Consider the following 13102-nt stretch of genomic DNA (forward strand, 5'->3'; position numbering starts at 1 on the left):
CAAGATTGCTATTATGGTACCGGATGGTACTCGTTCTAGAAATAGAAAAAAGACGAATCCATGTTTTGTCTACAAGATTGCTATCACCTGTACAAAGTGCACACTCATAAATGTGGCTCACAGTTCCCTTAACGCGGCTGTGTACTCTAGACATTGTTTCTTTCGCAAAATTTAGTTTTTTTGATATGTTTGTACTTTGTTGTGTTTTTTATATATACAAGGAATGAAAATCCAGATTTGTAAACTCCAACTGCAATATTTTAAGGATTTTATTTCACTATTCCACTCGTGTTTGAAATTGAAAAGGAAAGAAAATCTTTGTTGTACCAGCAGGGTACACGCGCGCATGTCTTGCGCGAATAATTACAAAGTTATTGCACTTTTACTACATGCATGTCTGAGAGTACACAGCCTCCTTAAGTAACATCTGTTTGTGTCAAATAGCCACTGTTTTAAACTACCACTTAAGGGTAGACACGGTATTGCTGGTCGGTCGAAGCAGCCAAAAAAATTGATTTTCATAATCTAAATCAATATATTATTGAAAAATAACACCTGATGTTTTGCAAAACAATGTAAATGTTTTTTTCTATCCTATAAGAAACTGAAATTTAATATTTCAGAGTTCTGACTGATTTTGCTTGATTGCATCACATAATGCAAGGCAACTTGTAAAAATACTTAAAACTTGAAAATTGTTAGGGTCAATGTTAGATGCAAAATATAAAGACACATTTCATCAGAATCAGAAAAGCTAATTACACAAAACAAATTACAGCATGCCACTTGTCAACATTTGTCATGGGTCAACATTTCAGTGCCAGCCCATTACACCTGACAATGTGTCTCGGATGAGATGTGATACTGTAGCCAGTATAAATAGTCCAGATGAACAGTTTAAATATTTATTACGAGGGCGGTGAATTTTTTTTGTAGAGCAAGGTATATACAGTTTAAATATTTATTACGAGGGGTGGTGAAGTTTTTTTTGTAGAGCAAGGTATACTACTTTGTCGCACAGTAATGAATTTGATATCATTTGAAAGCTTGTTCCTTCAAAACATTACTACAAAAATATTCAGTTTTTGCATTACTGTATATGGGTAGGATAATTAAAACCAGAGAACCAGGACTCGACCGCCATCTTGATACAGACATAGAGCAAAATTTGGGGGTATTCGGTTTCCCTCGGAATGCGCTCGAGGCATTCGTTGTCATGCAAGCGCGACATGGATTATGGGCGCATTTGAGAGTCGCACTTGATGCGACCTGCACACGAGTACCAAATACCCCAAATTTTCTCCCCATAGCCGACGGCGCGATTGTATGTGGCGGTATAGGGAGTCCCGGTTCTCCGTCTCTAATTCTGTGGTTGTGGGTTATCTCTAAGGATATGGAAAATAAAATCAACTCATTTGGCACATCCTGCTACCACATTATGCTATACATCAAGAGAGTAGACAAATACTACAATCTGACAGAGACAGCACTACTTGTTGAGAAAGCCAGGACTCGTCAACTGAAATTTGTAGGGCATTATATTCCATTTGCCTGACGATGAGCCTGTAAAAGAGTTAGAGATTTAAAGATAGGATTTTGCCTTTTGCCTATCCAATATCGTGTCATAATGGATGGGCTGGCCAATATTTTTATCGTCGTGAATACCGGCGCAATGTAATTTTTGCGAGAAAAACTGCCTTTTTTCAGAAATTGTTTTAAATGAACAAAACCATCACGAACATCTAAGCCGCCGAATCGCGTTCTTAGTTCTCGCTCATATTACGTGAACGCATTATCGCGCGATCATTGAGGAGCAACAAGCGTGCCGCATTGCGTGGCGGCGCGCGCCCTGACTAATATCACTATCAACTAGATATTATACACTGACCAGAAAACCAATCAAATTACGTGAATTCTTTACAAGACGCACCCATTGAATAAGAATATGCATTCTATGTCCGGACTCATGGCAAGAGGAAACCCGGACGGCAACAAACCTTGTTCTGGAAATACATCCAGTTTCTTTTGGGGGGGATATGGACAGCATGCTGAGTCAAGGTCAACTATCAGCAATGGCTCAAGACCGATGTAGCTGAAGGAAACTTGTAGACGCCTGCTCCGCAGCCGAAATATTGAATGTTTATGAGTACAATGGTATAAAGAAATATGAAATATTTTGTTGAATGAAACAGTTCATATTTCACCGAATGAAAAAAACATTCTTTCCATTAAACGAATAAACACATTCAATATTTGTTTTTTATAACTTGTACATAAATTCCTTTTTTTTCCCACTTAATTTTATAAATTACCAGGAAATCAAAATAAATTAAATACTACCGGTATATATAAACTATATATATTTTAGAAGCAACACCCAAACCTTTAATTGGTGAGTTGAGGTGGTCACCATGTGCCATGGTTGCATATGTCAGCATTGCCATGGTAGCTGCGTGTGATTCTTGGTTAATCTGGGGTTCTGTATTAAGTGATTTTAAGTGGTGTCCCCTTCCCGTCCCCTTGCATTTCACTTGATCAAAAATAGGACAATACATGTACTTTTTACAAAATGGCGCTTGCCATAGTGGATTATGTGCATTTAATATCTGTATAAATATTGCAGTAAATTGTATTGATTTGAATTCAGCATGAAGATAATGGTGGGTTTTACATGCCACGATGTTTGCGTAACTATTGATCGCTGTAAAATGCAACTTTTAAATTTGGGTATATTTTTTTAAAAACATAACTCAACTGTGTTGCTAATATCAAACGACATTAGACAAATGCAGTATCAAAATGTGCATAAATAAGCTATCCTTCTTTCTATGTTAAATTACTGTGAATACAATGAATAGTTCTGAAGCTATAGGAGTATTTACAATGCCTGCGTTACTTTATGTGAAGGTTTTGAAAACACACTTCTTGAAAACACATTATGTAGCTTTTCATAGTGAATTCACATGCCTTTAACATAAATCAATATCCAATATTTATTACTCAGCTTTGCAATTGATTCTGGGTTAATTCAGGCAGGTCAAACGGAATATGTTTTTTGAGAAAACATGGGATTCTGGGTTAATCTGGGATTCTGGGATTTAAGTGATGTACCATATTGTTATCTTGCTCTTCACTTCAACTAAAGTAGGAAAAGTCACTTCTTGAAAACACATTGTGTAGCTTGCCATAGTGGATTAGAAAATGTGTCTTCAATACAAGGTGTCCCTGAGAGAACTGTATCGGCGGGAACTGGATTTTTGGGTATTTTAAGGCATAAACCAAGAAAAACTAAATGAATTTTGACAATTGACTGCTCCGTGTTTGAAATAAAAGAATTTTATGAAACTACCTCATTTTCAATCCATTCCACTAAGTCATATGTGATGCGATCAAGCAAAATCAGTCGGAACTCGGAAATATTGATTTTGAGATATAGCCAAACTAAGGAAATATTTCCTTTTGTTTTCTCTTGTTTTGGAAACTCTTAAATTGCTCATATCTTTGCAACTGGTTGTTCAGTTTCATTGGGGTTTTTGCAAAATTCAGATTTGTAAATGCTTTTTACTATCCTATAAGAAACTGAAAATTTAATGTACCCGAATTCCGACTGATTTTGCTTGATCGCATCACATATATCTATCAATGACAACAGACACCTCATGCCCTAATGATGCGCACCCGGGATGTGCAGCGATTAGAACTCCAAATACAGATCATCGATTGATATTTGAATCTGTGGAAAGGTTCGAAAATGAGGGTGTTTCATAAACTTCTTATATTTCAAGAACGGTGTAGTCAATTGTCAAAATTCAAAAAGTATATGATAGCTGATTTTTTCCACCACGCCAGTTGTTTAGTTATGACAATACAGTTCTTTTAGGGACACCATGTATAAATAAATATGCAGGTTTGTGATTCTGGGTTAATAGGGCAGGTCTAATGGAATAAGTTAACCCCGGTTATTTAAGTTGAGTCACCTTAATTGCCCTTCACCTAAAGAATGATAGGACAACTACCTATCAAGTTGTGTAGTTTGTCCTAGTGGACAATAGCCCAACTATAGGGCCTTTTAAACACACTATATCCAAAAACCGCTAAAACCCACTAACTGCTCCACCCGAAAAATTTCTGGGGAATAGCAGTCACAGGGTTTAGCAGTTCTCTGGATATAGCCAGGTTTTATGATATAGCATGGTTTTGGATCACCACAATCAAAAGGTCCTACTAGTAGGGCTAGTTGACAAGGTCCTGTTAATTGAAAACACAGAATTCTAGGTTAATCTGGGATTCTGTATTAAGTGGTGTACCATATTGTCATCTTACCCTTCAACGAAACTATAATAGCAAAATGCACTTCTTATAAATAAATGAAGCTTGTCACAGTCGATTAGAATATGTGTCTTAAATATGAATAAATATCTAATACTTATCATGCAGGTTTGCAATAGAATCTGGGTTTTTACTGGTAGATTGGACAATTTAATGGAATAATTTAACCCTGAATTAAGTGATTTAAGTGGTTTGCCATATTGTAACCTGGCCCTTGTTTACTTCAACTATAATAGGAAATCGCACATCTTAATTTAAATAAATAAATAAACATCCAATTGAATATTTTGCCATACAGCAGCAGAGGGTTTGTTATCTTCAGTAGATAGCAATGAGGCAGAAACTACATGGTGCATGAGGGATGGTTTGTTATCTTCAGTAGATAGCAATGAGGCAGAAACTACATGGTGCATGACGGGTGGTTTGTTATCTTCAGTAGATAGCAATGAGGGAGAAACTACATGGTGCATGACGGGTGGATTGTTATCTTCAGTAGATAGCAATGAGGGAGAAACTACATGGTGCATGACGGGTGGTTTGTCTTATACCTAGGCCTATAAAAGATCAGTGTTTCAAATCACACCACTTATAAAATCAGCACTGCATACAAAGACTCCCAGCAAGCACAAAAGGTTTTTTTTTTTAAATGTTGTTCACACATTTTGATTTATTCAATATGTTTTAATAATATTTAAATGTCGGTAGTGAAAACATTTTAAAATGAAAACATTTTATATGAACAAAAAAATACAACAAGAACAAGAACATTTGAAAAATGTTGCCAAAATGTTATTGTACAGGGTGTCCCAAAAAAAGAGGCCCCTCATTGAGCCCTCTTTTCTCCTATTTCTGAAAAGTTGATCAAATATATTTTAGTATGTAAAGAAACCTTGAGTTGTTAGCTTTGATAAACCAAAACAATTATATCAATCGGCTCACAACTTTTGAAGATATGCTCTGTTAAAGAAATGTATCCATTTTTCACTCTGTCCACGGAGAAGGTTAGGCTACTTCAAAGATTGAAAAGGAGTACACATACCATGCATGAATATCAAACATTCCTCAATGATAACTTTATAAAATAACTTTATTTATGGAACGGGCTTTACCGTGGGTTTATGGGCAATGGATTTTGTTAATAGTGCCATTAATTTGTGGGTAAAATGGATGCCGAATGGGACTTCTTTTGCTTTACTTGCAATTACTTTATTTTTTCTTGGTTATTTATTTATGCCTTTTTGTTTGATTATATTTCTTACTTTGTTGTTTCTTGCTTTCTTTTTTATTTACAACAAAATTCATTTCTCTTTTCAGGATAAAAGGTAGCCCTAAAAGGCTGTTTGGTTTGTCTTTGGTTCTTCTAAAGTGAGTTTACTGTGCTGCTCTGTCCTCTACCTGGTTGCCTCCTTGGCGAATACAGGTTTCAGCCCTGGTCCTCATTGCATCAATTGTGTTGCATACCATCCTTGTGCGGAGGATACTTGCGAATGCATTCAGTAATACGTTTGCGAAGATCTTGGATTTTGCCACAAAGGAAAGAAATCAAGTGGTGTGAGGTCTGGTGATCGTGCAGGACACTCCACTGCATGAGCCATCCCAACCACTCTGTTTGCTATCCGTGGACAGAGTGAAAAACAGGTACTTTTATTCAAAAGGGCATATCTTCAAAAGTTGTGAGCCGATTGAAATAATTGTTTTGGTTTATTAAAGCTAACGATTAAAGGTTTCTTTACATACCAAAATATATTTAATCAACTTTTCAGAAGTAGGAGAAAAAGAGGGCGCAATGAGGGGCCTCTTTTTTTGGGGACACCCTGTAAAATATTTGTTTACACCTCCAAGCCCACAACATAATCAATGGCATTACGAACATGGTGATTTGGAAATATGAATTCTTTTTAAAGGGTTGCATTAATGTGTCCCAGTGTAACATTAAAGTTTTAAATTTGAGTTTGGACCTGTGGTACACAGTGTCATCGCCTCATCACCACCTCTATTCAGTATCAAAGTTACATAATGTTACTATGTCAACATTAGCCTGTGACTGACCTCTGTATGGTCAGCGAGCATACATTCGCCATTGCCATCTGCTTATAGACTGCCTCTCCGATAGTCTCCTACACAGCCAGTTTGTGTCAGTCGGTCTGACACTCGTCGATCCTGTATATTCGTGATAGCCACATACAGTCTGGCCCGAGACTACCTCCACGAGGGTCTACGCTGCGCTATTTGAAATCTTGAATTTTGGTCACTTTTTCAGCTCAAGACGCAAGGCACTTTTTTTTTCTTTCATTTTTGTCATGTTATAGACAGATTGTATGACTGCCCCCCCCTCCCGCCGCTGGCTAAGCTACTGCCAGCCTTTACTGCCAAATACAAGTACGATTATTGACAACACTCTTAATTGCCACCACCTCTATTCAGTATCAAAGTTACATAATGTTACTATGTCAACGGGATCACACGCTTGAGTAATGAACCATAGTCAAAACAATCACCACACAAAGTATATGGCACTCGAAGGCATACCAAAATAGCGTGATCTGGTAACCAAGAAAATTACATAACCACTTTGATGCTGATTAAAATAAGATGCATAATGATATGCCAAACCTAACAATGAAGTTAAGTTACCGATCAACTCACATAATCCATTGCATATTCATTTCTGAATAATAGACTAACATAAACTGAAAAGATAAAAAGACCCCAGGAGTAATTAACATGTGAACACAACTATAGAAAGTAAAAAATATGGATTTTTATATCAAAGTATGCAACAGATACATTTGAATCTAAAAGAATAAATACTGAGCATCCTGAAAAACTGCCTCCCACAGATTGATTTTATCTGGATTTTCTTCTCCTTTGATTGTTTTAGTACCACATACAAGATAGATAAATTGAATAGATAAAGTTGTTTTTCTTTCCTCTCATTCATCAGTTTTTTTATATACAGCCTGTCTCAAAAAAAATTGTGCAAGTGAAAAGCGCCCTCTGTGGCAATTAGAAAATACCGTTGTGACATAATGCTTACATCAACGTCAAGGGCATAGTCTTAGCTCTCAAATGCCGTTTAGTCTGTTCAATTTGCTCTTTTTAATCTCAAGATATGTTTAGTTAACAACGAAAGGGTAAAATCACAATTGTGCCACTTTTACTAGGGAATAGGGCTGTACATGTAAATCAATGATAGCTGATGTTGATGCGTCTAATTCACCCCCCCCCCTCCCTCGGGGCTCGTGCATTAGACGCATCAACACCAGCGTGCGTGCATTGTTTTGTCTAAGTTCATTTATTTGTCAAATTAACCTGTAAGTGTGCAATATTTGCTTGTCTTTTAACATGTCTTGAATGACAAAGAGAACAGTATTAACCATGGTAAAATCATTGACATGCACATGTATTTAATTTTACAGCAGAATGTGAAATATTTATTTATCGTTTAATTTGTCGTAAGTGGAAAAAGAGAATCATTATACCTTTATCATGATAAAACACTAAAAACAATTTTGTATTGTTGTGTAATTGATGCATTCTTTTGATTTCACGAAGGAACTCAGAGCCTTGATAAACTTGATGATATCATTGATTTACATATACTGTACAGCCCTCTTCCCTAGTAAAAGTGGCACAATTGTGATTTTACCCTTTCGTTGTTAAGTAAGCATATCTCGAGATTAAAACAAGCAAATTGAACAGACTAAACGGCATTTGAGAGCTAAGACTATGCCCTTGACGTTGATGTAAGCATTATGTCACAACGGTATTTTCTAATTGCCACAGAGGGCGCTTTTCACTTGCACAATTTTTTTTGAGACAGGCTGTAGTATTGTCTTTATCCTCAGTCATGCATCATTATTATTAACAACATCATAGTTCTGGGAAGGCAAGGGGTTGGTGCTTTCCTCTCATTCATCAGTATTGCTTTTATCCTCAGCCATGCATCATTATTATTTTTAACAACATCATAGTTCTGGGAAGGCAAAAAAAGGGTTGTCTCAGTAGACTGTGCGTGTAGCTATTAATTTTGTTTTTTCCTTTTTTATAATCATCAGATAAAAAAATGGGGCCCACAAATCCAATGACAAATGGAAAAAATATATATCCGCATTTAGCATAAATTCTTAATGCTCCTTTTTTTTTCATTTTCTTCTGCGACAAAAGTTTTTTGTTGGCTAGGTCTAGGCTAGTGCCTTCGTTTTAGGTCTCCAACACTAGAGCCCATCTTGGAACTCAAGTACTTGAAGTCTGTGACATGGTTGATGGTACTACCAATGACTTCAAGTGCTGGCTGATCATTACAGTTTGCAGTCCTATAATCTGTCTAAGGTGCACTGATGACAAGACATAGATCTGCTGCTACAGTTGCAGTCCTAGTAAGATGTGACTTGGCCCGAGCTATGGAATATTCCAATAGGGTAATATCATCAGGTCATTCAGCATAATAGCAGGATACCTCCTTGACCGATGTGGGTAGGTATCAATACCAGCGTCAATTCCAGAAGTGGATTTCTTCAGAAGGTAGTCTACCAGGACAATGAACAGGAATGGTGCCAATACATCACACCAAAGAACTCCAGTTGTTACTTGGAGAGGCTCGGGGATACATCCATCTACAATGACAGCATTATTGGGAGTCCTTGTAGAGCACCTGAATGGCATTGACCACAACCTTTGGTATTCCATATTATGCTGCATCATTGAAAAGATGGCTAACCTGTTGATGCACCCAATATACATGGTCACAATGACGCAGTATTTTTATCCTATTACCATCTTTCTAAGATGATTGTTTTTAAATCCCCATTACCAACTTTGCCAACATCATTGATAAACCTTGTGTTACCCATCTATCATATTTAACATAACAATTTAGTAGCATGTCAAAATAGCTTATCAACAACAATCCAGATAATTCTGCATGAAAAGTTCAATTATCAACAACAATCCAGATAATTCTGTATGTAACTGACAATTCCACAAATAACATGTCATTATCCGTGCTATAAGTTTATTCCCCACATAGTAAAGGATTATGGATTTCTGAAAGGTTTAGTTAAAACAAAATGTTTTAAGTCAACATCTTAGTTAAAGCTTTGGCTTTAGTGAAAGGTTATAAGGCTTTGGCTTTCACAAATACCTTTGATCATAGAGAGATTAAGGTTTCTTCATTCATTCTCATATCAGCACATAACAGATCATTTCACATTAGAAACATACATATATATATGATGTGATCCAAGGGAAATCAGTCAAATGACACTCATCTTGATAGTGAGTTATTATTGGCAAACAATAAGCTCATATTGTTTTGTTTCTTATTGTTTTTAGCGCTGTAAATTTTGTATAACTTGATATGACCTAAAGATCAAGTTTCATGAGGTTTGCATGTAAAAAACACCCACTTGAAATTGAATATTTTTGACGTAAGACTCGCTTCCCTTGAGTGATATACATTCAATTCAATATTATTTCATGTAATATACAATGGAAATACTAAAAAATATATATTTTTATATGTGATCGAAAGGGCAATTTATTTCTATGATGAATGAGGATACTGCTAAATATTTTCTTGCCCCCCAGTTTTGAGTCAAAACCCTAAAATTATGTAAATTTCCACTTTTTGCAGCAATTTTGTGCAAAATTGGTAGATTTTGCACCCCACCTGAAATTCACTTTGCCCCCCCTAATGCCCCCCCAAAAAAAAACAAATCCCTGGTGCCACCACTGGGCGCAGTGCCTCAGCCTGATGAGTGCACGCCCGTGCATATATACACAATCAATGCATGGTTTGGATTTTTCTAACGCTTGCTCTGATTGGTTCTTGCTATCTAAGAGTGTATGAATTACATATAGTTTTTTGGTACAAATCTGAAATAAAATGTGATTAAATAAGATTGACTAAAAACAAACTGGTTAGTGTGAAAACAATTAGTAAATTGCACACAAAAATCATTATTTCATTAAGAATTGTGCAGGCAAATTGTAAATAGCATGGTGAATTATGTCATTATAGAAACTGTAAAAGGAAAGAATCAAACTGCCATGGAAAATAGTATATTGTTAAAAAATTAAAATTTAGCATAAAAATTAAAATTTAGCATAAAAATTAGAATTGATGGAGTAATTTATTCATACAGAGTACAGAGAAATCAAATTGTGCACATTTTGCAGCACATCTCATTGCCTGATTTTATGTCTGAAAAAACTTTTGGGGCCCTGGACAAGTACCTGGTTCAGACATTCAAATTAGAAAGTGGGTGAAAACATTAATCTCTGTATGTGGGTCGACAACTGTAGACAGACAATATATGTTGAAATAACATTAAAGGAAGAACATTAAATCCACCTGATACCCGATGGACTTAACATGGTTGGGAACTAAGCTCTTAATGTATTTCAGTTTATAGTATCACTTGTATAGTATCTCTTGTATAACTTTAAATTCTTGTAAATATTTGATTATTTGTTTATCAGGGTCTCCTGTGTACATTTTGTATTGAAGGAATTCCATGCATAAGTGACAAATAATTTAAAGAGATTCTAAGACATCATGTGCCACAAAGTGAACCTCGAGGTTTTATATGACTCTATTTCTTTCAGCATGGATGAATCACTACACCAAGGCATAATGTGGAGCTGTTTGATGAGAATAACCCAGTCTTATTGCTATCAATTTTCAAACAAATACATCAATAATATCTTTACATGTGTGAGTATGAAACATCATACTGGTGCCTGTGATTGAAATTATCTGCTATTGTTGTTATTGCTGTTGTTGTTCCTGAAGTTGGGGAAGAAAAGGGATCAGTTGGGATATTTTGGACTTGGGTGCACTCATTGAAAATGTGTGACAGGATGTGCAGCCACATTTACCATCACTTTTCAACTCCCTCTCACCCAATGACTCCTTTTTTTCTTGTGTTGCTATCATCAAAAGACCCCTAAATAGTTCCAAATGGATTTTAGATATACACTCACCAAATGATTCATTTTTTGTTGTTGTTCAAATAATCAGAATTTTGTAATTTTTCCCGAATTTTTTCACAATTTTATTCAATGTAGATACATCCCTGTCACTTTAAAGGTCAAGTAACATTGAAAGTCAAGTGAGAACGAAAGTCTAGGTCTTTGGGGTCTGACAGGTTTAGGCAAAAAAATAAATTTTAGGCCTAGTTAGATGAGAGCAAAAATTGCAAGAATAAAATGAACCTCTTTTAGGAGACAAAAAAGCCTGTTCAACGGGTCTGACTGACCTGAAAAACAAAACAAAAACGCCCGCCCAACCCTACTTGAAAGGGCCTTCCTGTGGAACAGGGTTTTTTTGTCGCCTTATCCTGCTATTTTAAAGTAAAATACAAATAATGAACATACAGATAAATCGTGCAGCCTAGATTTGACAAGGGAAATATGTTAGACAGGATTATGTTGGTTAATATATACATGTATATTTTGTTCACAATCTTCTTGAGATATTTAAAACCGTTAATTAGCCATATTCCCAAATGGCAAACTTTGAAGGAAAGAGAGCGAGGCCAATATTTAACTTACGTAGGAGTATAAAGGTAAAGTTGACTTAAAATTAGACACATATTGTTGCCCACAATGGGTGAAACAAGTTATTTTACAACATGACTTGCTACATGTACTTCAGAATCTCAGAAATCTTCAGAAAAAACACATATGAGACCAAATTTACAAGTTGACCTCAAATGACCTTTAACCTCAAACCCAACCCAAAAATAGCCAGAGTTTCTGACCTGTTCTGAATATATGAAGTCAATCCGTCCATCCATGCTCAAGATACAGCATCCGGACGGACGGCGGCACGGACAATGCAAAAACAGTATGCCTCATGGTTGAGGCAAAAAACCTTTCACAGGATTTACTTTTTAAAACAAAGCCATGTTTGGGGAGTTGGCGTCTTTGATTGAATGTAAATAAATGCATGGCAATATAAACAGCTTCTCTCAAATCTCTTGACAAAGCTACAATATAGAGTTCCAGCAGGTGCCTAAACTGCACAATTGGGCTATATATAAACATGGAAGAAAGAGATGAGAAGGAACCACAACGACTTCGATCGGCCAAGTTTTAATCCGCTTATCTATTGACGCATGAAAAGAAAAGCTATCAATGGTACTTACTTTCATGTATGATCCATTTACCGCGATCGATGCTTGGCAAAATCATTACTGGAAAAATTTATAACAAACCCATCCACGAACAAACAAACGCTACCCAGAAGTAAGATTATGAAATTTCACTGATGCTCTGAACATGTATAGTAGCTTTGTTTTGGGATCTACATCAAACTGTTTTCTTGATCGTGTTGTGTAGAAAATGTCCTATAAAACATCGAAAAGGTAATCAAAATCGGCCGGTTTTTTTGCTGAGTTTCATCTTTAGCAAATAAGGTAAGATTTTGGTGACTTTTCGATGAAAAATAGATGTAAAATGTTCTTAAATAATGCACAATGTTCCGGTTGAGTCCGGTACATAAAACCTGTTTAATTTAATAGTTTATATGTGTATAATCGTAACTAGCTAACTCGTTTCAGTGCCAAAGACTGCCAACTCTGAGAAAAAAGTCATCAAAGTTCGGGAAAATTGGGCAAAATGGAAGAAAAAGATGTAGGCCATCAATGACCGATGATCACGTCACCAAAGAAAATCCTATAGGGTGCTTGCACGGAAGGTCATTAGTTCAAATCATCCTTCACACACGCTCCAGAAGACATGCAAATACATGGAATACAATACCAAT

This window comes from Amphiura filiformis, chromosome 8 (genome assembly GCF_039555335.1).
Source record: "Amphiura filiformis chromosome 8, Afil_fr2py, whole genome shotgun sequence".
Taxonomy (NCBI): domain Eukaryota; kingdom Metazoa; phylum Echinodermata; class Ophiuroidea; order Amphilepidida; family Amphiuridae; genus Amphiura; species Amphiura filiformis.